Source organism: Crinia signifera, chromosome 8, assembly GCF_055691185.1.
Source record: "Crinia signifera chromosome 8, ASM5569118v1, whole genome shotgun sequence".
NCBI lineage: Eukaryota > Metazoa > Chordata > Amphibia > Anura > Myobatrachidae > Crinia > Crinia signifera.
Genome location: NC_139224.1, coordinates 150,382,792 through 150,410,697, shown reverse-complemented (window position 1 = coordinate 150,410,697; position 27,906 = coordinate 150,382,792). Strand labels below are relative to the sequence as shown.

At 45.0% G+C, this 27,906-nt stretch overlaps 1 protein-coding gene across 1 annotated transcript in view; it reads left to right on the top strand.

Moving 5' to 3' along the window:
- FAF1 (Fas associated factor 1) overlaps nucleotides 1–27,906 on the top strand; it is a 299,655-nt gene that overhangs the window by 15,161 nt on the left and 256,588 nt on the right. The window lies entirely within an intron of this gene.

The following is a 27,906-nucleotide window of genomic DNA, read 5'->3' as shown; positions in this document are numbered from 1 at the left end:
AGGAACAGACAAAGTATCAACAGTGATTAACTAGTTTAAAATTCTCATTCAATGACAGTGGTTTATCCTGCATTTATTTAAAGAAGAGACATTAGTATCAGAACATGTCTTACAGGTATATGGTAATAGCACGGAGGTAAAGATCTTCTGAACATCTATTATTTAGTGTGATCTATTTTAGTTGTAAAACCTTTTCTTTTACTGGGTAACCAAGATCTCAAGTGTGTGTGTGTGTGTGTGTGTGTGTGTGTGTGTATATACCTAATTATTGTTTCATAAAATGTAGTTTCCAGAAACGCACAGTAAAAATAAAATCGGCACTTCGTGCAATGTCTATATTTTATCCCAGATCCCCTTTTCCCAAGCTGGTATAGTGTTCCGGTTGCTTGCCTTGCACCCTTCTGGCACCTGTAAGTGAACCTTCCCCAGGCACAGCAGCCATGTAGATGGCCGTGTGTCACATTTTAGATGGAAGCTGATTGGACAGTGTGATTGATTGGAAGCCTCGCTACTTTACTAGGAGAGTAGCCATCAGGAGGCTAAAAATTGGTTTTGCCCCCGGTGTTTCCCCTTTAATCGCGCTGATTTTTGGAGTGTTCATTTGCGGACTTCAGAGAATTAATACTGGGAAATCTATAGCAAAGGCCACAGGTGTGTGTGTGTGTGTGTGCGCTGACATATGGAGACACCCTGCGTTGTGGTGATTCAGTCATGTTGTGTATATGTGAGGGTTGCTGATGTACTAACATACCAGCACAGTATTCTGTGTGTGGGCCGGTGCATACTGTTTGGTGATCAGAACGTTTTGTAGAGAAAGCTAAAAAATAACATTTAACGTTAATGCTACATATCATCCTATGCTAATGTAATGCACTTTATTGAGGATACGGTCGTATTGTCGACCCTACTTAGGTCACTTAGGCTGCGGTTACCTTTCAACTGTGTCCATGTCGACACTCGGGTCAAAAAACAGTGAAAATACCCCTGTCGACCTTGTCCCCTGTCGACCTAAGTTGGGTCGACAATACGATCCACACCCCTTTAGTGATCCTTCCTGTTAAGGCACAGGACATATGTTTTTTTCTCTTAAATTAAATGCGAGTCCTCTTCATAGAAGAGCCATTAATGACACCCACTGATACCGTACACGGCCAACGGGTTGGAAATTCCACGAAATTTGTTTTCTTTCTTAATAATTTTGTACCGAAGATTTCCTGTCTCTCTTTTTTGTTCTTGTTGTTTTATTTGAGTCTGGTGAATGACGCTGCATTGAAGCCTCCAGAGCTTTAATTGCCCTGTTAGTCTATGTAACCAAGCTGCACTTCGCTTAAGGTCCACACACACTGGGCGGATTTCCCCCTGCCCGGCGCGGTCAGTAGGGGACGATCATCTGCTGCTAGCTTAAATGTATCTTCTCGTGGCTACTTGCGCCGAATGGAGCAACAATTTCATTGTGGTGGGCGCCATCTAGTGGTGGCATTGGGGAAAAACCATTGAATACCCCTCTCTGTCTTGTTGGTGTTTATACTATTAAAAACTGTGCCTTCTGAACATGGACTATCCGTTTACCTATGAGAAAATCAGTGGGCGGAAGTGTGGGCAGATTTACTACTTTACAGTGTGTGTGGTCGCAGCACCCACTGATCTTCTGCTTGCAGTTGCAATGGTTATATCGACACTGTGTTTAAAGAGCCATAAGAAACAGATATTCCTTATTATTAGCGTATGCCTCATGCGTCTAGGTACAAACCCATGACTCTCCCTAGAGTTCATGTGGCTGTTTGCTAGGGAGCTGCCCGCCCCCAAATGCTGATTTCTCAGACAGAACTGGCAGTACTCCATCTTGGTGTGATGCAACCCAAAAGTTACTAATCTCCCACGATAACCCAAGTATAAACCAGATTCCTCAAGCTTGCTGCCTGCGTTATCCTTTACTCAGAACTGTCCTTGGTTTCTGACATCCGTTTTTAGGCAAATCCTGCTGCATAAGGGTAAGCAGTATTTCCAGAATGCTCCCATTATCACACAAGACAATACACAGGCTTCACCCACCTGACTGGCAATAACGCATGGAAGCGACTGCAGTCAGGAATGCGTTTACCTGACCAGGTCGTTTCACATATGTTTAGCACAAGCCCGTTTTTTCAGTCAGTTCTATCTGTTGTTGCAGGCCCCTGCTTTGTTCTGTGGCTGCAGGCGCCGCTCCCAAAATTGCAGATCATAATGCCATGCGAACAGCACACGCGCATGTGCCTAGACAGAGGGCCAGATGTACTAAGCTTTAAAAGTGATAAAATGGAGAGTGATAAACCCCCAGCCAATCGGCTCCTACCTGCTATCTCACAGACTGTGTTTGAAAAAATGACAGGTTGAAGCTGATTGGTTGGTGGCTTATCACTGTTCAGGGCTCAGTACATCTCACCCTAAAAGTGCGAGCAGGGCAACATTGCAAGCTCAGCCAGCTTCCCCTCCTCCAAACAGCACAACTATGCTGATCGCTGTGAGTGCAGAGATTAGATGTAGCAGGTGGGACAGATGTGCAGCCCCCCCCTGACCCACACTCCGCTGCACACTGCTATAAGGTGTTGGGGGTGGGATTGCTTTCACACAGGTTTTTTTTTCTTTTGACTTTATCGATATTGTTGCCAAATGGCAAAAACTATGTTGGGATTTTTTTTTTTTTTATGTTATCTCGCTGTAAATATTTTGAAATTCAGATGTTGTGATGGACTTTAACCATTTATTAAGTACATTCTATAAAATTCTAGGTAGGCGCTGATTTGCTGTGGCAAATAAATGGATATCCTCACAAAGAACAAAGGGAACCTGTATTATGGCTGCAGGTATTGTGGATCGTGGCAAAGCAGGAAGCTGAAATTACAAAATGTATTATCTACCCCCTCTGGCGCTGTTACCACTTCTCCCCCATAACAATGATTATTACATCTACCCCTATGTATGGTGTCCAGATGATAGGTGGGCCCCATATAGTCGACACAAGTATTTTCTTCCCAGCTTTGTTATCCTTCCCCCATTCACATGGACTACGATTGAATATAGTAACCTGCGCCTAGCGCTGTATGGCATCTTAGTACAAGGGAAACAACAGAAAGTCTTTTTTGGCGGTGCACAGGGAGGAGAGAAAAAATATTTTAAGATATAACTTTTATTAATTAGTTTAAGAAGTTAAATGCGAAATATAAAATCAAAACATACAACATAAATTGACACTGGACTCATTAAAAAGGGGGAGAGAAACTCCCCTTATCGTAGTGGGGGTAGATATCTGGATTTTTATAATCACAAAAAAATAATTGGCTGATTGCTTGGTGTGTACCCTAATCACAAAATCTGCTGATTGCTTGGTATGTACCCTATACAATGGGGTGTACAATCTGTAGTCACTGGTGTTTTTTTGAAAGTGAGGGGAACCGTGTCCCTGTATTATATGAGCACACCTATACAAACTAACAGAACCCTTATTGTATCAAGTACACGCGGTGTAATAGTAACAATTTCTGTTTCAGTAGACAAATTTAACAATTGCCAGACAGACACACAGTGTCTCTCATATGCGCCGTGCTGCGAGATCATCAGCTACGGTCGCAGTTGGAGGAGATACTGCAGAGACGGCGTCCCGTCTGCAGCTATCACCCCCTGGGGGCTGCGCACACTGCCGGTGAGGGCTAGTGGGCACACGGACAAATTATCAGGAGAGTCAAGCTCTCTACGGCGCAGACGGCTACACCGCGTGTATGTAGCCGGTGTATGCTGTCACCGAGGTGTGACCCGCATCTATCTCCGGCTACTCGTCGGGCACTTAGAACATATCTACAAACAATCAAATTACATTCCCCAGCTACCCCCACTATAACGATCCACGCCAACGCGCGTTTCGCAGTTTTGCTTTTTCAAGGCTAACCGAGCGGGCGCACTCAGGTCACCTATATACCAACCCCTCATTATTATTCATGAATCTAGGCGTGTACACGCTCTCTCATTGGTTGCCATCAAGGAGGTCTAATCTCAAGATGTACGTTGGTAAGTTTCATCTTCCTAGGGAATCCTCCTATTTCATGTGTTTCTGACTCATTTGGGGTGCTATGTTTGGTTATAAGTATATGAATCTTCCTTTCGGTGTCTGTCCCGAGGTCTTTTTGTGTGGGACCGGATTTTGTGTGATTAATATTTCACTGGTATGGTCCCGTCAATGTGGGGCATTCTCCTAAAAATTGCTATATATTTATATCCATGTAGCAGACGGGGTATTTCCCAGATCGGTTCCAGTTCATTATGTCGATCTCTCCCTTTTTAGAAAGGAAAAATAAATATATATATAGACATATACTATATATGGGTATTATAACATAAATAAGATAAGATTGCTGGCATTTTATTGGGCAATTTTTTATATTTCATCTCTGATTCCATATCTCAGTATGTCCCAAAGACACACCGTGTTGTCAGTGAATGGTGTAACTGTGATTCATAATTGGTGTACTTCAGATAGGGAAGTGATGTGAAGTAAGTTGATATAGTGTATAGTTCAAGATACATTGGTGCAACAAATTAAAATGAAAAAAATGTGAAAAAAATTAAAAAATATAAACAGTGGATAAGCTTTTAACCAAAAGTGATGTGAGTGCAAATGTTACCAGTTCCTGTGATATAACGCAGTGATATGAATAAATTGTCTTATACAGGACATCATTTAAACTAAGTCTGACAGGCATCCTGTCCTTTTCTAATTAAATCTCAATCATCTAAAAATAATAATAAGTGAAGTGAATATGAGTGAAGTCAATATTGGAGGAAAGATGAAAAGTGTTTTCATAATAGGAGTTAGAAATTTCCAGTTGAGCCCAGGAGTGTTGTCGACATATATTGTGTCGTCATTTATATTGTGGGTTTATTTTGGGACCTCAAAGTGTCCCAATTCGAGGCGTCCGGTTGTCTCACAGAATACCTTATTAGATTTCCCTATACTCATTCCTCACATATGCTGTAACCCGACTGGGAATATATCAGAAGTTTTTATATCCAGAGCATCGGGATAGATCACCCATTCACCTCTATTACTATGTTGCTCTGGGGATGTGTCCCTACATCCCGCCCTGAGATGTCATACGCACCAGTATTTATATTGGTTGGTGGTGGGGGGGAAGAATATAGAAGAGAAATTCCCAGTGTAATCGACATATGTAAGGTCGTCATTCCTGAGATACGTCTGCTCAGGGACTTGTTTTATTATGAGTCCTCTAATGTATTTGGTTTCTCCGTGTGTGTTTCTCATATATGTCATTGCCCATATGGGTCATGGATTGATAGTTCCATATGTATTATATATGAAACCGGAGTCATTTGTATATTCATCCCTATATAAAGTTAATACATCCCACATGTTTGTTCACTCTAAGTCTCATGGTGTATTTACTTATAGGGATTTTTCTGGGGTTGTCAAATTTACTGCATAAGAGGTCAAATATATTGATTCAATATCCCTTGTGGTCCCTCTAGTCGCTTACAGTGATCTTACATGGCTGGGGTGTGGAGTTCTTGAGTAATAACATCCTCCTACATGTCCCCTACTCAGAGGGAAAGGGGGCTTCACCGGGAAAGTGTTCCCATTTTTAAACTCATTTAGAACGGCATCGATGGTCATTTCACAAGAAGGCAGTATAGTTGTTCTCCTCATTGAGTCCATCTGGGGACATGGTTCCCATGAGAAAAATGAGTCTTGTCTCTTGTTTTAAAAGTTCCTTGTCCCAATCACCCTTCCGTATGCCCATCTCCACTCTGAGCATTCCGAAGGCCTTCAAACCCCTCGGGCTACCCTGATGGAATCTTAAAAAGTGTCGGGCAACTGGGGTGAGGGTTTTAAAATTTTCTTTGTCCCTTTTGGCATTTTTAATGCTTGAAAAATGCTCATACAGTCTCTTTTTGAGAGGTCTCCTGGTTTTGCCAATGTACCTTTTGCCACATGGGCATTCAAGATGGTAGATTACTCCGTCTGTTTCGCATGAGATATATTGGTCAATTGTCCAGGTTTTATTGAATTTATCCACATAGGATCGAGTCTGGATCATGATAGAACACATTCCACATGTCCCACACTTGTAAGAGCCCTTTTTAGATATTCTCGGCCTAGTGTCCTTTTCGAGATGACTATGTACAAGGATATCTTTCAGATTCCGACTCCGTCTCCAGCTGATATCCACCCTTTCGCCCAGGAAGCCACATAGGTCCCTATCCGTTTTTAGGACGTTAAGATGTTTATTCAGAATTCCCTGGATTTGTTTCCACTCATTGCAGAAGGTCCCTATAAACCGTACCTTCTCCGATATATCAGATTTCTTCGGTTTAGGGACAAGAAGTGTTTCCCTCTTTGTTCTTTCTGTGTCCTTCCTGGCTTTCCGTATAGTACGGCTACTGTATCCCCTATGTTTCAACCTTGAGCTCAGTTCCTCAGATCTCAGGTCATAGGTGGCCTTACTGGAGCAATTTCGCTTTGTGCGCATGAATTCTCCCTTGGGAAGGCCTTGTTTCACAGGTGGAAAATGTGCACTACTCTGATGCAGAAGGGAGTTGGTGGCCGTGCTCTTACGAAACAAATCAGTGGTGATTGACCCATCTTCCTCGATATTGATTCGCAAGTCCAGGTATTCAACCCCATCTTGACTCATGTTGTAGGTCAGCTTCAAATTCAGGTTGTTCTCGTTAAGTATGGTCATGAATTCGATAAAGAGGTTCTTGTCTCCCTCCCAGATGATGAGTAAATCATCTATATAGCGGAGCCACATCAGTATGTGGTCCGTATATAGTTCATTTTTCTCCGTGAAGACATGCTCGCGTTCCCACCACCCCAGGTACAGGTTAGCATACGTGGGGGCACAAGTGCTCCCCATCGCTGTCCCCCGTACCTGGAGGTAGTAGCGATCTTCGCAAACAAAGTAGTTCTTGGTGAGTACAAACCTCAAAAGTTTAATGATGAAATCATTCAGGGGTGCCTCTCGGTCCATACTTAAGAAGTACCTTGTTGCCTCAATGCCAAAGTCATGAATGATGCTCGTATAAAGACTTTCGACATCGCACGTGACAAGCCATGTGTCCCCATTCAAATATACATCTTGTAATTTATTAAGGACATCCATGGTGTCACGTGTGTAAGATGGTAAGGTGACAACATATTTTCTCAGGGAGATATCTACAAACTGGCTCGCTTTCTCCGTGAGGCCCCCTATGCCAGATACAATTGGCCTTCCCGGAGGGTTCATCTCACATTTATGTACTTTGGGAAGGAGGTACAGAGTGGGAATTTTGACATTTTTCACCTCCAAAAAGTCATACTGTGTCTTAGTGATATACCCATCATTGACCGCTTTATTAAGCATTTCTTGGTAGATGGTCAGAAAATCATTGGTTGGGTTAAATGTGAGACTTTTTACAAGACTTGTCCTCAAGTTGTCTCCTCAATTCCCTTGTATATTTTTCTCGTGACCACAAGACAATATTCCCCCCCTTATCCGAGGGTTTAATTATCGTGTCACTCCAGTTTTTGATTTCATTGAGTGCAGCTCTTTCTTGTGGACTGAGGTTGTCATTGGCGATATGCGTATGTTTCTTGATCTCCACTTGATCAAGATCTCGACTCACCAAATCTAAAAACACTTTGACCTGTGGGCAAATGGAGAAGTCAGGGGAGAATGTGGACTTCTTCTTTACAGCTGGTATACAAGTGGTGGGGGTCTCATGGTCCTCAGATAGTTCTTCCAACATCAGTATCATCTCCCTCTCCTGTGCATTCGGGAAGGGTTGTGATATTGCCACTCCATTTGTCATTGTATCTTGTTGTGTCATTGTATATTCAATACTTTCCGTATACAAATTAAGGTCTTTTTCATACTCGAAAGGGATTTGGTGGGGGAGAAAGACAACCCTTTATTAAGAACTGATAGTTGGAATTCTGTTAAGGTATGATCAGTTAAATTAATGACTCTAAGAGAGTCTTCAGGCCTTATCTCTTGTATCTCCTGGTTTCTCTCCTGTCCTCCCTCCAATCCCTGGGACCTCTGTATGGCATCTTGCCCAGAGCACGGCGAGTCAAAGTTACACCAATCGAGGTTAAACATACAAACTGGGAAAAAAACATGTCGACAATTTGTACCTGACGACTTTTTCAACTGTCTACCTTTCACATATGAGTCTGCGACCTTTTAACCCTGTCTACATAATATTAGTTGATCCAATGAACCAAACTTCTATGTATTTACTGCATAAACAAAGAAGGAACACTGCCTCCTAAAATTATATACAGTACCATGTATGGCTTTACCCCATAATAAATGTGGTGGGGGCGGGAGTTGGCTGCAATGACAGACGTCTAGGAAATTTTATCTATAGATATATATACACACACACACAGGTAATTTTGTATACAACAAGTTGGTCACCAAGCATTGGGTCGACACCATTTGGTCGACATGGGTCAATGTCGACACAAGCATTAGGTCGACATGGTGTTTTTCACTGTTTTTCGAGCCGACCTGTGCCGTCGGGTGGTATTTCATGCCCTACCATCCACTAGGGCGTGGTGGGAGAATAACATAGTGTGCCGAGTGCAGCAAGGCACCGTGCTCGAAGCATAGCATTTTAAACTGTCCCTGTCGACTATGCCGACATTTGGGTAAAAAACTGTGAAAAACCCTACGTCAACCTTTTGACTGTCGACCTAGACCATGTCGACCTATTGCTTGTGTCAACCTAAAGACATGTTGACCTTGATCTATGTCGATCTATCCCCATGCTGACCTAATGCTTGGTGACCAACTTGCTGTAGACCAAATGATCCCATTCCTATACAAGTGAGACTTGCAATATCTGGTTGGGGTGCCGGACGGGATCCTGACAGGCATTTACCTGACGTCGGGATCTTGACTGTCAAAACACTAACAGCCGGGTTCCCGATGGTCATCGGCTATTTTCCCCCGTGGGGGTCCACGACCCCCCCATAGAGGGAGAATAGAATAGGTAGCGTAGCGAGCCACCGTCCCCGCAGCGTGGCGAGCGCAGTGAGCCCGCAAGGGGCTTAGTTGCACTCACCATGCTGTCTGGGTCTGGCCAGTCGGGATCCCATGGTCGGGCTAATGACTTTCGGGATCCTGACTGTCGGACCCCTGTACCACACCCAGCTGGTTGACATATTCTTATTTTGATTCAGCCACCGCACTGCCGGCTCCCCAGCAAACTGCTTCCACATGTTCTAGGTGCCCCCACCCACTAAATCAGAGAATTATGTGGTGAGATTTCCACTCTTCTATATGCTGAAGGACCATTCTTTTCTCGGTAAGTTATTTAGGGCGGTATCCTATTAGCCCCCTAAAACTTTGGGAGCGGAGAACATTTGATTTCCTGATGTTTTATTGTTTATCTAAAATTAAAACTCCCAATTAAAAAAAGTTCTCCCTAAAATACACCGATCCAGTATAACCTGTGTGTTTTCAGCTGTCGCAGGGGATGCTTTTTATTATTATCCTTTATATGGTGCCACAAGGTATCCGCAGCCCCAATTACAGCTTGCATAAACAAATAAGTGACTTACATTTGAATGCAATAGAGGTCAAGCACAGGGGACATACATATTTCAGCGCCATTTGCCGATGCTGCTATAGTCATCGGCTTGGCAGAAAACCGCAGGATTTGGCGCCATCATAGATGGTTTAAATAATGGAGCCTACACAGCGACGGGAGCTTTGTGCTGAGCGATCAAGCAACTCTCCAATCGTTTAGCACAGATCGCTTAGCAACCTGCGCTGTGTACGGAGCAATCTTTCACTGCCCGTGTTCTCAATAGAGAACACAGGCGATAGCTTGAAATATCTAGCCTGGCGATAGCGACGCGTGGGGTAGCGCATCGTTATCGCTATGGGCCCTACACACACAGTGATTTGTGCTTTATTTTCTAAGCCATCTAGTCAGATCGCTTAGAAAATAGACAAACATCGCTGTGTTTAGGCACCGTAAGAGAAGGAAAACCACATGGGGGGAGAGGGCCCTGCTTGTGAGAGCTAGCTTTTGGGGATTTTGCTTCGGCTGATCTGTGCAGGCTTCTGCCAACATGTTGCTCGCGGGGTAGTGTGTTTTGTAAGTTTGTTTTGACCAGAGTTATGGAATGTCTACAAACGTATTTAAGAACATGAATCTTGGTAAATGTTAGTGTTTTGATCCCTGGAATTTACAGAAGCCAGAGATTCGTGTTACTCATGCATCCTGTTCTATATTCTCTGAGGAGTGCGATTTCTCTTCCGCGTTTTTGTTTTGAGGTGCTGTATTTCTTCAATCCTTACCACGTTCTCATTGCTGCCCCTGCAAAAATCTGGGTTTTTGTTGCTGGGTTTTTGGCGTGGCACAGATCATCTCAGCTCTACAGGGTTGCCGGATGGGTTTCCAACAGTCGTTTACCTGATGTCGGGATCCCGACTGTCAAAACGCCGACGGCCACCCGCTATTTTCCCTCGTGGGGGTCCACGACCCCCATAGAGGGAGAATAGAATAAGTGGCTCGCAAGGGGCTTTTTTGCGCTTGCCATGCTGTCTGACTCCGGGCTGTCGGGATCCCGACTGTCGGAGTCCCATACCACACCCCTCTACAGACCCCATTCATGCTGTACCTTAGACCCGGGAAATTCCCGTGTCTGCCCCGTTCACACTGTTTCCCCTGGTCTGCCTACCAACAAGTGTATAGAATCTAAGAGCAGCTTTGATTGGCTTTGAGCAATGCAACGAGCTTGCTTTTTTGCAGGTTTTTGCGGCAGTAAGAATGGGGTATAATATTTCCCACTACATTGCCGGGAATTTGCTGGATCTAGGAAGCCAGAAAATTCCCAGATCTCAGCCCTGACCCTGGTTAAGAGCAGGGTCAACAATATGGAACTACGTCCCAGGTAGTTTGAAGCAAAAGCCTGGGTTTATACAAATTCACCAATAATGCTGCGTTCTCATTGCCGCCCCTGCAAAATCCCGGCTTTTTGTTCCTGGGTTTTTGTCGGGGCACAGAGCATCTCCGCTCTACAGACCCCATTCATACTGCACCTTAGACCCGGGAAATTCCTGTGTCTGCCCTGTACACACTGCTTCCCCTGGTATTCCTGCCATTAAGTGTGTGGCATCTATGAGCAGCTTTGATTGGATGTTTAAAAAGTATCTTCGAGAAATGCAATGAACTTGCTTTTTTGCATTTTGTGAGAAAAACTCGGGTCTAGCCTGTTCACACTGCCACACACCCATGTATTACCCAGGAAAAACCCTGCAAAAACCTGTGTGTAATTCCCAGGGCATAACACCTGGGAATTTCACAAAGACCCTTTCACACAGAGACGCGACACGGGAAATTACTGCCCGCCCTGGCAAATACCCGGGTTTTTGCGGCAGTGAGAACGGGGTATAACCTGGAATTCTGCTTCTGGTGTCAAAGAGGAGTATCATTATCGGGAGGCATGTGTGGATCATGTCTAGGATAACACCAAATGTCGACTTTGACAAAAGGTTAACATAAGCAAATGACTGGCATGGAAAAGTTTTCCTTTCTTTTTTTGGCATGGAAAAGTTTCACTTTTTTTTTATTTTTTGTCTTTTGTCTGTCTACCTTTTTGTCAATGATGACATTTTTTTTCTCTGTCGACCTATCATCCGGATCCCAAATAGGCAATTAATTACACAGGTTCTGCCGCTGATTACAACCAGGAGAAATGCAGGCTTGAAATAACCCAGCCACGGAACCTATATGTAATTCATGTTATCCCGTTTTACAGGAATATTGTGGTACGCCTAGTTTGTAAATCAAACCAGTCTTCTTTGAGTTCATAACTTTAATTTTAAGTTTAAATACCTTCACATATGGCCAGCATGGCTGCTTTTGCATATCTCAGTAGTTTGCAGTGAGTTTATTGTCACAAAGGCCGGTACATGTGAGTTATCCGGACGCCCGATTTCAAAATCGGGTCGGATCGGGCACATCGCATCGCATCGCATGCGACCATCGGATGCGATGCGATGCGATGACCCGATTTTTCCATAGGAATCAATGTTAAAATGGACTGAGTCCATTTTAACATGGAATTCAATGGGAAAAAGGGGTCCTTTTCATACCCCTACTATCCAAGTGGGCATGGAGTTGGATATAAACCTGTGGCGAGCGTAGCGAGCCACCGAGCCCGAAGCGTGGCGAGCGTAGCGAGCCCCGCGAGGGGACACGGAATACCGTCCCCTCGCGGGGCTCGCTTCGCTCGCCACGCTTCGGGCTCGGTGGCTCGCTACGCTCGCCACAGGTTTATATCCAACTCCATGCCCACTTGGATAGTAGGGGTATGAAAAGGACCCCTTTTTCCATAGGAATCATTTTAACATTGATTCCTATGGAAAAATCGGGTCATCGCATCCGATGGTCGCATGCGATGCGATGCGATGCGATATCGCATCGCATCGCATCTGATTGTATGCCTTAACTTAAGGCATACAATCAAAAAATCGGGCGTCCAGATAACTCACAAGTACCCAAAGGCCTATAGACCAAATGATTGCAATATCTGGTTGGGGTGCCGGACAGGATCCCGGCAGGCATTTACCCGACGTCGGGATCCCGACTGTCAAAACACAGACAGCCGGGTTCCCCCTTACAGGTTCTCAGTTCACCTAGCGGGTACACAGGTGTACTCCATTATTTACTGACATATTTTACCAGATCCACAGGTGTAGCGAATTGCTTCAATTGCGCACCTAATTACCGGGTTCATGAGGGTTTCTTGCTGGTTTGACACGGTGATTGGTGCGATGTGAAAGGGGTTACCGGTTACAGCAAACCGGTAGCAACACGGCAATACAAACAGGTTAAAAAGAAGGGTTTTTAACGGTTTGTTGCCGTGTTGCTTTGTAGTGTGATCGGGTCAAGCGACTTGTTTCCTTTCACACTATGGAGGAGGCAGCGCCAGCTCTAAGCGCTGCCTTCTTCCCCACCCCAGATGATGCTCTGCTGCGCCCCCGGTTCGCTGATGCAATGTGAACAGAACGCACATGCAGGGTCGCACCGGGACAGAACTGTTATAAAATCCCAGTGCGACCCTGCATTTGCGGTCCGATAGCGATATTAGGAGACCTGGAAAACATGAACTGTTTTGGATCATGAAGACATGGGAGTAGATGTATGAAGCAGTGATTATGGAGGAAAAGTGATAAAGCGTCTGGTACTTTATCACCGACCAATCAGCTCCTGACTATCAACTTACAGGTTGGGTTTAAAAAGGGGCAGTTATGAGCTGATTGGCCGGTGATAAAGTACCAGGCACTTTGTCACTTCTCCCCCCTTATCACTGCTTCAAACATCTACCTGAGAGTTTGCGAACCTATTCTCTAGCTCCAAAGTTCTCAAATGCAGTTCTCCAGGTACCCCTACGGTCTATCGGGTGATAGCCAAATGGCAAACCATGGCATTACTGCTTCCATCAATCCAGATGGTATACCGAGCACTATGTGGTTAGCCAGGGTCCTGCATGCCTGTCAATCTGGCTCAATCTGTGGCATGGACCAGTGTCTGCATGTACTGTAATGCTGGCCTGGCCTTGTTAGAATGGGTACTTGTATACTATCACGGCTCCCATCGCATGCCATATGTAGTGGCATGCGATGGCATGTGATGCAATGCGATTTTTCCGGGTTTTTTATGCATTTGTTGTAAAAATCGCATCGCATGCGATGCTATGCGATTTTGATCACAAATGCATTTAAATTAGTAGCAAACATGTTTAAATGCACCCCAAATGTCTTTTTTCACACTGTACCACCCCCACTATCAACGCCAACCCGATGCGTGGCGAGCTCAGCGGTACGCGTCCTACGACCTTTTCATACCCCCACTATCCATGTCGGCGTGGAGTTGAGAATAGAAAGTGTGCGAGCCACCGAGCCCGAAGCGTGGCGAGCAGACGCGGATACCTTCACAGGTATCCGTGTCCCCTCACGGGATTCACAGCTATCCGTGTCCCCTCGCGGGGCTCGCTGCGCTCGCCACACTTTCTATTCTCAACTCCACGCCGACGTGGATAGTGGGGGTATAAAAAGGTCGTAGGACGCGTACCGCCACCCCTCGCGGGCTCGCCACGCTTCGGGTTGGCGTTCATAGTCGGGGTGGTACAGTAACAAATGCCCTTTGGGGTGCATTTAACATGATTTTAACACATGTCAATGATTTCTATGAAAAATGGCATCGCATCACATCGTACCTTAGAATGTTACATGTATGGTAAAATAGACCTAAGCAAGGTAAGTAGAGGGCATACATGGAATAAAACAGGGACTGGCACTGTAGATATATACTGTGTGTGTGTGTACACAAGTGCTGTTCTGTTTTCTGCGTTAAGCTGTGACAGCACGCATTACACACTGGATGAATGTTGTTGTGTACGAGAGCTTAGTCACCACTGAATTACATAGTGAGCCAGATATTCGGTCTTGCTGTGCATGCGTTTGTTAAGTCACGCTGATGTCTGCTGAACCTGGACAGCAGGAGCGCTATGAGGACTGTTCTGTTGTATTTGTTTATTGCAGTATAATTACCTGTTAATATGTGCAATGCAGTGACTGTACTTTCCTGTCTGTGAGATCCGCGTGTTTATTAAAAGAATAAATCCTTTTTGTTATTGGTGGTTTGGCAGATGATGTTCTTCTATAGCTTCACTTGGCTTCTGTAGTAAGCCAATGTGATGTATTCTAAAGCAATAATTTGGCAGTAGACTGGTTCCCACTTTCCCAGGGAATGGGTCATTGGGTTGACCACTGAAGGTCAACATAAATTTTTCACGGTTTTGTCCCAATGTCGACACAGACAACTTCTAAGTGTACCGCGTCCCCTCGCATGGCTCGCTGTACTTCGGACAAGTTGATCCGCTACGCTTGGCACACAAATTTATCCTCCCGTGAAGCTGTAGTGGATGGTAGGGCATGAAATACCGCCAGTCTACACATGTTGGCTAAAAAAAAATTAGGAAAATTAATGTCAACCTTCCCATCTTTGACCTACAGGTGGCGCAGCTCTCTCATTTGAGTTGCTCCTGGCTATTGTATCGCCACCCACCTCCAGAGGACAGAAGGGGCCGTACAAAAGGGTTATTGGTCCCTACTGGGGCTGATTTTGTTGTGCGCTGACGGCTCTTAGGTCCACATTTTATTTATTAACAGTTTCTTATATTGCGCATACACATTCCGCAGCGCTTTACAGAGAATATTTGAACATTCACATCAGTCCCTGCCCCAGTGGAGATTACAATCTATATTCCCTACCACATGTACACGCGCGCACACACAGACATTCTAGGGTTAATTTTTGTTGGAAGACAATTAGCCTACCTGTATATTTTTGGATTGTGGGAGGAAACCGGAGTACTTGGAGTAAACTCACCAAGCACGGGGGGAATATACAAACTCCGCACAGTTGGGCCATGGTGGTGATTGAACCCATGACCTCAGCGCTGTGAGGCAGTAATGCTAACCATTACACCGTCCGTGACGCCCATTTAGTACTTACTAAAAGGATTGTCCTTTAATTATTTAGCAAACGGTGTTCATCTAACTTGAACCCTGTTTGCCCCATACGGCTTAAATGGCGATACCGCATTGTGCTGTGTGTATGAGCGATCTGCTGACCGAAGGTGTAATGTTTGTGCTGATCGTGTGCTGTGTCCTTATACATCATCTACCCTCAATAAGCCATGCACCATGAGATCCATGACGCGACTGAGCCCGCGGTTCCCGTTCAACTATGCTGACTGTTTTCTTTTTTTGCTTTCCTTTAACATAGCATTTTGTATGCAAATACAGGTGCGGTCGCACACAGAATATATGCCGCATATCCTTTTTAATCTACAAGATTTATTATTATTAATTTTTTTTTTTACTTCCATAGTAGGTAAGGCTGAAAAAAGACTTGCGTCCATCTAGTTCAACCTGGTATAGATATCCATTGCTGATTTGGTAGGTTCTGGTATTTTACAGACAAATTATATTTCTTATTTGTACCCATGGATGTTTTTCTCCAGTAAATGTTTGTCCAACTTTGCCTTGAACGCATTTAATGAGCCAGCCGTTACCACCTCTCTGGGAAGAGAGTTCCAGAGTTTGACTGTTCTGACCGTAAAGAAATTCTTTCTACTAGCTGAATGAAATCTTTTTTCTTCTAATCTATACTCATGCCCTCGCGTCCTAGATTCCTTTCTAGTAGAAAATAGGGTGTGTGACAGTTCCTTATATTGGCCCTTGATATACTTGTACATGTTGAGCATGTCCCCCCTTAAACGTCTCTTTTCTAATGTAAATAGTCCCAAATTGCTTAATCTCTCCCCGTAGCTTAAATTCTCCATTCCCCTAATAAGCTTTGTTGCACGCCTTTGGACTTTTTCTAATTCTATGATGTCCTTTTTATAGTGTGGGGCCCAGAACTGTACTCCGTACTCTAGGTGAGGTCTCACCAATGCTTTATATAGTGGCATAATTACCCTTGAGTCCCTAGTTTCCATTCCCCTCTTAATACATGCCAGAATTTTGTTGGCCTTTTTTGTAGCTACATTACAATGGGCACTACATCCTAGATTGCTGTCTATTTGGACTCCTAGATCCTTTTCAAGTATGGAATTACCCAGTTCCTCTCCGCTAAGGTTGTAACTTGCACACTGGTTGTGTCTCCCAAGGTGCATAACCTTGCATTTATCTACATTGAACCTCATCTTCCATTTTTTTGCACACTCATCTAGAATTGCAAGATCATTTTGAAGCATGGTGACATCTTCTGGTGATTTGATGACTTTGCTAAGTTTTGTATCGTCCGCAAAGATGGAAACATTGCTGAGTAACCCTATCCCAATATCGTTAATAAAAATGTTAAACAAAATGGGCCCCAAAACCGAACCCTGGGGCACTCCACTTAGTACCGGTATCATATCTGATACGGCACCATTCACAACCACTCTTTGTTCTCTATTACATAGCCAATTCCCTACCCATCTGCAGATATTTTCACCCAATCCTAGGTTCTCCATTTTATTAATCAATCTCTTGTGTGGGACAGTATCAAATGCTTTAGCGAAATCTAGGAAAATCACATCTACAGCATTTCCATTATCGAGGTTTTTGCTAACCTCTTCATAGAACCCTAGTAGATTAGTTTGGCATGAACGATTTTTCACGAACCCATGTTGGTTAGTACTGAGTAGACGGTGATGATCTAAATATTCCTGGATACCATCCCTTAAAAATCCTTCAAATAGTTTACCCACAATTGATGTTAAACTAACGGGTCTGTAATTAGCGGGATCTTCCTTTTTTCCTTTTTTGAATATTGGCACTACCTCTGCTATTCTCCAATCTTTTGGTACTATACCTGACGATAGTGACTTGCTAAAGATATAATGTAGGGGGGTAGCTAGTTCATCCCTTAATTCCATTAATACCCTCGGATGAATCCCATCTGGCCCTGGTGACTTATTTGTTTTGAGTTTGCTTAGCCTCAGTATTATTTCCTTCGGCGTGAAATCCACAATGAGATCTGGCTTATTTGTCCCGTTTGTGGTAAATGTTCGTTCCACAGTCTGCTCTCCCTTAGTAAATACTGATGAGAAGAACTCATTTAACAGTTTTGCTTTTCCCTTGTCCTCAGTAACACTTTTTCCACTAGTATCAGTTAGTGGGCCTATGTTTTCCTTAATTAAACGTTTACTATTTATGTATTTAAAAAACTTCTTTGGGTTGGTTTTGCTTTCAGTGGCTATGCACTCTTCATATAATATTTTAGCTGCTTTGATTACCCCTTTACAAGTTTTGTTTGATTCTTTGTATTTTGCGAACGCCTCCTCATTCAAGTTATTTTTATAGAATTTAAAGGCTCTGGTTTTATTGTTGATAGCTGACCTTACTTCTTTGTCCAACCATGGTGGCTTTTTTTTGTTGGAATGTATTCAATAGTTAGTGAATCAAGCACCTTTTTTAGAGTATCCCACATTTCCTCTGCATTTTTTCCCTCCATAACCGTTTCCCACCCAATTCCTGTTAGGGCTTCCCTGAATAATTCAAAGTTCGCTTTTCTGAAGTTTAGTATTTTTGCAGATCCTTTTTGATGTAATTTACTGAAGTTGATTTCCAGTGAAACCATATTGTGATCACTATTCCCTAATTGTTCAATTACTTTTGTGTTTGAAACTAAGTCTGTGTTATTTGTTAATACTAAGTCCAAGAGCGCCTCATCACGAGTTGGAGTTTCTACCGTTTGTGTAATAAACTGGTCTTTAAGTAAGCTTAAGAACCCATTGCTTCTTGCTGATTTACCTGTTTCGTTTTCCCAATCAATGTCGGGTAAATTAAAATCCCCCATAATTAATACCTGACCCTGATTTGATGCTTGTTTGATTTGGTTTAAAAGAAGAGACTCTTCCCTTTCATTTATATTTGGTGGTCTATAGCATACCCCTATTATAAATTTGTTTTTTGGTTTCTTATTATTGTCGGTTATCTCTGCCCACACTGTCTCAGAGTTGTCGTCTTCCAGGTCTGTGCTCATATTTTTCTCACATGATGTTAAGTTATTATTTACATATAGGCACACCCCCCCGCCCCTTCTATTTTCCCTGTCTTTCCTGTAGAGTGTATATCCCTCCATGTTTAATGCCCAGTCATGCGACTCATTACACCATGTTTCTGTAATACCAATGATGTCGTAGTCATCCCTACTGATCACCGTTTCAAGTTCCCCGATTTTACTCACTAAGCTTCTTGCATTAGCCAGTAAGCATTTTAATTTATGTTTATTTTTAGATATGGCTCTAATATTGTGATTAGTTTCACCCCAGGACCCATTTGAATTCTTTACTAGCTTCCTCTTTCCCCTCTCCCCTTCAATAGACTCTCTACAGGCCTCCCCACCATGCACACTGCCTGCCTTATTTATAGTTCTGGGAATTCTTCCTCTGTCCTTCCCTCCTTCCCGTATACTAAGATCATCTGTACCTAAGAACTGTAATGGGATAACGTGACTGTTACAACATAACATTTTATTACATGACATTCCTGATGCACCCTGAGAGTTACCCCCGATTATACCCTTGTTATGTCCCAGGACTTTGTCTATGTCTCCGTCCCCCCCCCCATCTCCTTCCCCCATATGATTCCTGATCCCAGTCCGGCTTCTCTCCCTGATGGTCCCATAATGTCTTGCTGCCCCCACCCCCCCGTCGCCTAGTTTAAAATCTCCTCCAACCCTCTAACCATCCTTCCCCCCAGCACCGCAGCCCCCTCCTCGTTCAGGTGCAATCCATCACGGCAAAAAAGATGGCGCCTGACCGAGAAGTCCGCCCAGTGTTCCATGAACACGAATCCCTCTTTCCTACACTTATAAAAGACAATAAGGACAATATATATTCTGTGTAGAAAGACCGGCACTGCCCAGCTGCCAGGACATCGTATGATTTTTTGTCCAGGTGCCCGTTCCTAGGGGTACAACCCCGAAATATAAATAGCAGCAGAAAAAACGTCACTCCAGGACTTTGGAGCCTCAGCTCGTCACAATATAGACGCATAAAAGTAAATGTTTTTTCGCTGGCCAGTGATATACAAGATAAAATACAATTAGGACAAAAAAAAAAGAAAACACACACACACACACTTTCATTTATAACCCATTCGGCCACTATTTGAGATTTTCAACCGAAGATGGTTGTCCCAGCAGGGTGCAAAAATGGTTTTTATATAGAAAAACTGTTATTAGTGTCCCAAATTCTATATTGTCCCACTGGGTAGTGGTTAGGTGGTATTTACATCCACTTCATAGGGGATAAAGGCATAAAGCAGCCCATACATGCTGCTTTGTGGGCGTGCTTTTCGTGCTGTACTAGCACGGATCACATTGCATTGCATGTGCATCCGTTGTGCATGCGATGCAATGTGATGAAACCTAAGTACAAAAAGTATGTGCAAGCACATACTTTTTGTACTTAGGTTTCATCACATACTTAGGTTTCATCACATACTTTTTGTACTTAGGTTTCATCACATTGCATCGCATTGCATGCACAACGGATGCACATGCAATGCAATGTGATCCGTGCTAGTACAGCACGCCCACAAAGCAGCATGTATGGGCTGCTTAAGAACTCTAATCTCCTGTCTGGCCAGACACAGTAAAAAAAGAAAAGGGAAAAACCTCCCAATATCTGCACCAAGTAGACAGGGTATTTTGGTTTGTCTGTAGCTGTATTTGCAGCCATCCGGCTTGGTGGTTTCCGGAGACCTAGAGCTCCTTTATGGAGCTAGGTAGCAACGGTCTTAGGTCTTTAGGTTTCTGTCAGGCATAGAAGGAGGTCCTCATGTACTCCAGAGATAGAAGATTACTTCAAATGAAGCAAAAAGTTTGTAGCAATGACGCGTTTCCCCGCCTCCGTGGCTTCTTCAGATAGTAAGTCCTACTCCAAGGAGTTTACGGTCTAGAGGGAGGAGGAGACAGACAGGTGACAGGAGGTACAGACAAGGAGGCCTGAAAGCAAGAAGTGAGCATGATGGGGATGGCCAAGACATGGGGCGGCAGGTAGGGAGAGCGGCCTTGGTACTAGGCTATGCAGGAGGGTGTGGTATGGCGCTCCGACAGGGGGAATCCAGACGGTCAGTATCCCAACGTCGGGATCCCGACTGCCGGTGCTTCGACAGGGGGGCGAGCGCAAAGTAGCCCCTTGCAGGTTTGCTGCGCTCGCCACGCTGCGGGCTCGCTATGCTCGCCACAGGTTCTAGTTTCCCTCTATGGGGGTCTTGGACCCCCACAAGGTAGAATAGCCCCTGTAGGTCGGGATCCCGATGTTGGGATACTGACTGTGGGAATCCCCCTGTCGGAGCGTCATCCAGCAGGAATGTAAGCTTTGATGAACTTGTGTGTTTCCAGTGAACGTTGCGAGGTCGGGGACAGTCTAATGAAGAGAGGGGGCTCATTCCAGTGAAGGCGGCAGTTTGGGCAAAATTTTGCATACAAGCACATGATGCAGTACCGAGGTAGCGGAAAGGCGATGGTCATTGGCTGACCGGAGAGGGCGGGAGGGAGTGTGAAAGGAAATGAAGTTGGAGATGTGGGGAGCAGTGGAGTAAAGCTGGGTACACATCTATACAATCCCTGTTTTCTTCCGTTCGACCAACCATAGACGCAAAGGACCGGCCACAAACAACAGCCAATACGCGCGTACGCACCTGTACAATTTTACTTGCGACGTCCGATGTACTCCCGTCCAGTCACAAGAAACAAATTGTACCACCGTACAAAGAGGCGTGATTACAGAACCTAAACAAAATATATAGGAGGACCACTATAAAGACTGGGTACGCGTGATCCGGCAGTGTGACAAGGGACAGATACGACAAAGTGACTAGGTAGTCGCTTACCGCATCTTTATAGCAGCCGGCAGGGTGACTATGGACAGATACGGCAAAGTGACTAGGTAGTCGCTTTCCACATCTTTTATAGCAGTTTGTCGTATATGTCCATATGCCCATAAACATGGGGAGAGGTGAATGCTTCTTGTGCTGTAGGAGAGATCATTCAGCTATGGAACGCCCACATGGGCATTCCAGCTTTGGCAGTATAGTCGCAAGAATGGCCAGCATATCGATCGAACGTCCGTACACACTGCACTTTTGTTCCGATATGGGCCCGTCCTGTCGGATGAAAATGAAACAGCAAAGAACCTTCGACCGTCCGAGTATGGTCCAACAAGACCGTTTTTGGTCGATTATCGAACGTACTTAGGGAGTCGGGACAGCGTACACGCCTATACAATTGAACGGCCGTCCGACCCAGAACGGAAGAACGGCCTGACGATTGTATAGATGTGTACCCAGCTTTAGAAAGGGCCTTGTACAGTATATGAGGGTGAGAAGTGTGAAGAGGATTCTGTAGGGGAATGTGAGCCATTGTAGATTTTCTTGAAGGGCCTTGGCAGAAGTGGAGCGGCAGGAGAGGAAGATAAGTGTAGCTGCTAAACCGTTAAGTGCAGTGGTCGGGCAGCCTAATCATGTGACTGAGAATACCACTTTTTAAAAATCCAAATACTCAAGCATATTGTTTATTTTTAACACCTGTGTTGAAGTGTGCCAGGCCTACAAAAGACATTTTGTTGGTGTAATTGCTTCCTAATAAAAATGTGAAGATTTTTAGATTTACCTATATATTAATTTTATTTATATTTCAGTTTATATTTATTTTCATTTATATTTTATTTTTATTTTATATTTACCTTTATACCCCTTTCACATCGCACTTTTAAAACGGTAAATTGCCGTTTTTTTCCCTTTTTAAAACGTTTAAGCCTGCACTGTGAATGCACCACAGCCGATTTACCGTTTAAAGTTAACTGGCATTTCGAACCGTGTAAAAAGCAGAGTCCTACACGGTTCCTTGCCGTTTTTTGTGCAATGTGAATGTGTACAATGCTATGCATTCACAGTGCAGGCTTAAACGTTTTAAAAAGGGAAAAAAAACGGCAATTTACCGTTTTAAAAGTGCGATGTGAAAGGGGTATAAACCGGTATTTAAAACGGTAATCTGCGGCAATGTAAGGCTCTGACCCGTTTTAATTACCGTTTTAAAATACCGGTTTTTAAAACGTGTCGGCGATGTGAAAGTGGTATTAGTCTGAACAGTAGACATTGACGATAACTTCTAGCTCCACCAAGTGGACAGAAATGTGTAACTGCACACGTGTTTGTGCAAGGAAATTGTGTGTCAACATTAATTCTTTATCCAGTGGAGGCATTAAAATCCACAATTGTTCTGACATGATTTCATTTGTCAGAGTGATATACTAGATCTGGCTGGAAAGCAACTGGCTCCTGGGTATTTCCTGATGAGATGAGGGATTGGGACACAGAACAGTGCTTCACACATTTTCGTGCATCTTGTGATTTACTGCTGTGCCATGGAATGGCCTCCAGGACTGTCATCCTAACCGGCTCTAATGTCTTGCAGAACTGATAAGCCGTTCACTGATAAGTCCGTGTATTCTGCAGGACAGGCTGCATTTCTTGGAGAGCGCTGCATGTTCCAATGACTGCGGACACTGCACCTTTTGTTCCCAGGGGTTTGGCAGTTCTGATTTATGAACTATTTCGAGAGTTTTCGAATGTTGGCATGTTACCAGCAAGCAGTCCCTACTATACCCATCATCTATAAGAAGGCTTTATTGGTCCGAATGCAAGCTTGTTACCCTGTGTGTTTTTTAGTGGTTTAAGTAGAAGCTGCCAGACCATAGCAGTGTTTAGTTTTGTAGTTCCCCCAACACCAGAAGAGATGGTGATGACACCCAATCGGCGTACTTGGGGATTGTGGTAACCAGTGGCGGCTCTTAGAGAGGAGAGGGGCTGCCGAGATACACCCCGCCCCTATGGTGCTGCAGCTGCTGGTCTTGGCCACCACCATCTCCTTGTCTCGATCACCGCAGTAGCCTCTTCGGTCGAGCTCAGGGAGGACAGAAACCTCCCGTGGAGCAGATAGGCAGCTCTCGGGCGAGCTGCCCATCTGCTTTTCTTCGGAAGTATCCTGAGCTCGGACTGGCCCCAGCCTCTATGGGGCAGCTTTGACCTGTAGAAAATGTATTTAATGTCCCGGGTCCGGCGCATGCACAATATCGTCTTTTTTTGGGGGGCTGCCCTGCAGCTGCGCATAGAGCGGCTTCCCGGAGGGAGGGAACACCTCCCAATGGAACTGCCTTGAGTGACTGGCAGGTCGGACTTCCAATAGGAAGTCACTGCCAGTCACGGTGAAGCCAGTGCTGTCTTACAGACTGCATCTGGCTTCACACAGTGACGGATTTTACCTGGGTGGGGGCTGCAGCACATAGGTGGAAACAACCACTGGTGGTAACCGGGTACTATAGTTGTTCAACATATTTAAAACTAGCTTTTTTAAACTAATTTTTATTTTTTTATTTTGCCACTACTAGTTTTTCCAGAGCCTGCTGGGTGATGACCTGGTGACTGAGGGGTAGATTTATTATAGCGGCGCTAAACGCGCAGCTGTAACAGTTCCTGCTTCGCCTCATTAGCGAGGCGAAGCAGGAGGGGACACCGACAAGATATATCAATATCTTGCCGGCTGAAGCAGGGGAGCGCTAACTCCTCCCTCCGGCGATGTCCCTCCTGGAGACAGCGCATCATTTAATACTGATGCGCTGTCGCCTCCCCCCCCCCCCCCCGGCCGGCTGACTGCGCATGCGCGGGATCTTGCTACTCTCGCAAGATCCGCAGCTCAGAGCCAGCAGCAGGGACAGCGCTGTCCCTGCTGTGGGCATAGAGCATCGCCACCTGCAGCTGTCGAAGCGATGCTGACCGTTCATAAATTAGGCAGGAGGCAGGCATGCACTACGAAATATCCTAGCTGCGCTATGCCTCCTGCCCCGCACCGCCGCATGCTAGACACCCGCTCAGCTGGTATTATATTATATTATGTTGCTCGTTTTTACGCTCTTCCCATTTCAGTATTGTTAAAAAGCTCAATATGTTTTCGCTTGGTGTTGTCCAGCCTTAGGGACGCATGTATTTGCGTTGTTGCCCACCGCCCCCCCCCGGAATAGTACATTCTTCTAAACAGGAGAACCCTGTTGTGCAAAATCTTGGAGCTTGTGTGGAAATTACAAAGATTATCCCTCCCATTGACAGAAAGAGCAGGCGTCCATCATTCTCCTGCTGGAGATTACAAATAAAGGTACTTGTTTCCTAGCACGGCGCCCACTAAGCAATTTGCTATTCTGCGTAGTGAAATCGCATTGCATCGCATGGGCCATTTTAGGGCAATGCGATTTTCCTATGTAATTTATTCACTGCTCTCAGCCCCAGGCCATCGCATCGCATCTGCCGCAAAATTGCATGCCATGACATTAGGTATACAATCATATGATTGTATGTCCCAAAAAATAGGTTTAACGCACCCCCCCACTATCAACGCCAACCCGAAGCGTGGCGAGCGCAGCGGAACGCGTCCTCCGACTTTTTCATTAAACCACTATCCACGTCGGTGTATAGTTGATTTTATATAGTGTGGTGAGTGCAGCGAGCCACTAAGCCCGAAGTGTGGCGAGCGGATGCAGAATACATGTAAAGTAATCCGCTGCGCTCGCCACACTATATGAAATCCACTCCACGCCGACGTGGATAGTGGGGGTATGAAAAAGTTGGAGGACGCGTTCCGCCGCCCCTCGCCCACACTTCGGGGTGGGGGGGAGCGTAAAATCTATTTTTTGGGACATACAATCATATTATTGTATACCTAATGTCATTGCATCGCACACCCTATAAAATTGCATGCAATTTTGCATGGGATGCGATGCAATGCGATATTGTGGTGTAAAATAATAAAAAAATACATGAAAAAAATCGCATGCCGCTATAATGGCCCATGCGATGCGAATTCCCTACGGTGCTGTACGTAGAAAATCTGGGCGCCACGCTAGGAAACAAGTACCCAAATAAATATAGAAACATAGAATTTGAAGGCAGATAAGAACCATTCTGCCCCCTTTTATGTTTGTCATTTTAATATGGATAAGGGACAACTTGAAATCTCTTCCACAATGGCAACTGAGATTTGTCTGTCTGTAGAAAGCAGAAGCTCTATTCCAGTGCTGCCCAGATTTCTTGGATTGCAGTGCCCTATATGGTCAGCATTTTTTTTTTGCACAGCCCCCCTAGGGCAAAAGTTATACCCCTTTTACACCAAAACGCCGGCTTTTTTAGACCCAGGTTAAAGCGGGTACGACCCGGCGTTTAGTGCAATTTACACCGGGCGGACAGCCCGGCCCGCACCCCCCCCCCCCCGTGCTTGGAGATGACAGGATGATGTCATCTCCAAGCGCCAATCGCCGCCGCCGGACCGGAACGCTGCTGGGGGCAGCCCAGCACTAAGGTAAGCTGCTGGGCTGCCCCCAGTCCCCGCGCACACTCCCCCCGCCGTCGCACAGGAAGTGAATGGATGCCGCACACAGGCATCCGTTCAGCTCCCTCCCCCGCCGCCGCTGCTGTCTGCAGGGTATAGCAGACAGCAGCGCCGGCTGTCAGTGTCAGGCTGACAACCCGTCCAACCTGCGGACGCTGCGGTCCGCAGGTTGGACGTTCCCCATTCATGTAAATGGGAGCCGGGTCATCCGACCCGGCGTTCCCATTTACACCACCCTCTACCCAGGTCCTAGCCGTGTTCTACCCAGGTCAGGGCCTGGGTAGAAGTCCTGTGTAAAGGGACACGGCGTTAGGGATTTACACCGCCGAAGATCCGGGTCTGACCCGCCGCTGACCCGGATTTTTCGGCGGTGTAAAAGGGGTATTAGTTATTTGAGACATTCAAAAATTATTGGAATGAAGTAAATCGTTTCAGTGGTCATCTTAGGGTCAGTTATGTGGTGGGGTCTATTCTTTATTATCTTTCACAAAGTTACATGGGTAACTCAAACCTTTTAACTATCCTTTTCCACTTGGGAACAATCCAAGAGCACTAACTAAAAGGTGACCTCCGACTTCTATATAGTGAGTAATAGGGCCTACACACATCCCGATTTTGGCCAGAGATATAGCATGCCAGATTTAGCATAGCAGATTTCCTTTGAGCACAAAATCATCTATATTGCTTAGAACGTGCAAAATGTGTCAACGATATGCCTCAGTGATTCTGCTTAGCGATTTAAGCATGCCAGATTGACACCACACAAAAGGCGCCCGATATGCAGGGTCTTGCTAAACGATTTTGCTAGATTGATGGGACATGCTCATTCTTCATCTTAATGCGATTTAGACGTGCGGGGCCGCGCATCTATATCGGTTTAGCCCCCACACACACACCGATGTATGCTTAGTTTCTAAGCGACCTTGCTAAATCGCTTAGAAAATGGCACAAAATCGGCATGTGTGTAGGCCCCATTAGTCAGAGTCCTTACCCTTAACTTCAGAGCTGCTCCCAAGCTGGGGGTCTCCTCTGTTCCTGTTTCACAATGAAATACCATATACTCACAAGAGGTGGTTTATTATCACAATGACAAGTATAACAGAACTGCTCTTCATTTCCTATCCCTCAATTTCAAGTTTTTGGAAATCCAACGTCTATCCTAGTCCTGAAGGCCAGGCTGTTGTGCTTTTGTACCTCTCTCAAATGCTCAGCGCTACTCGTTTAAAAGTCTCTTTTTCTGGGCCTTAAATGAATCTATTTTGGGGGGTTTCCTAATAGAATCCGGGAAAAGATGCCAGGTATAAGCGTTTGTGGTGACTGTAAACAGGCCAGTGGTAGCAACTTTTCATGCCCCATGCCTGTTAAGTGTAACTTGCGGGCCGCTTTTGGGGCATAATGGAATAGCCCAGAGGCCTGAAGTAGCCCGCTGTAAATGACTACAGCAATTTAAGCCCCACCCCCAGTATATGAAATAATGTATATCCTAGTACAGTGGTAGCAAAACAGGTCCTCAAGATCTACCAAACAGTCCATGTTTTCCAGGCCATCTGTGGATCTGTACGATGTGTCGGTTGGGAACACTTGTTTGAAAATGTGACTGTTAGTAATGACTGCACCTGTGCCCCAGCATGGTGGTCTGGGAAATGTGACTGCACTTGTGCACCTTGTACTTGGTCTGGAAGGTGTGGACTGTTGGTAGATCTTGAGGACCAGTTTGGCCAGCCCTTGTCTATTGCAAGCTAAGCAAATATCTGGTTACTGATAGGAAAGAAGTTTGCATTCTGCATTTTCTTTACAAAATAAGCTTTTTATTAGTTATGTTTAACTCTAGGATGGCTGGAGGTGATGCTGGTGAGTGGGGAGGACTTGGCCTCAGCCGGCTGGGCTGTAGTTAGAGTAGAGTTCATGCATAGT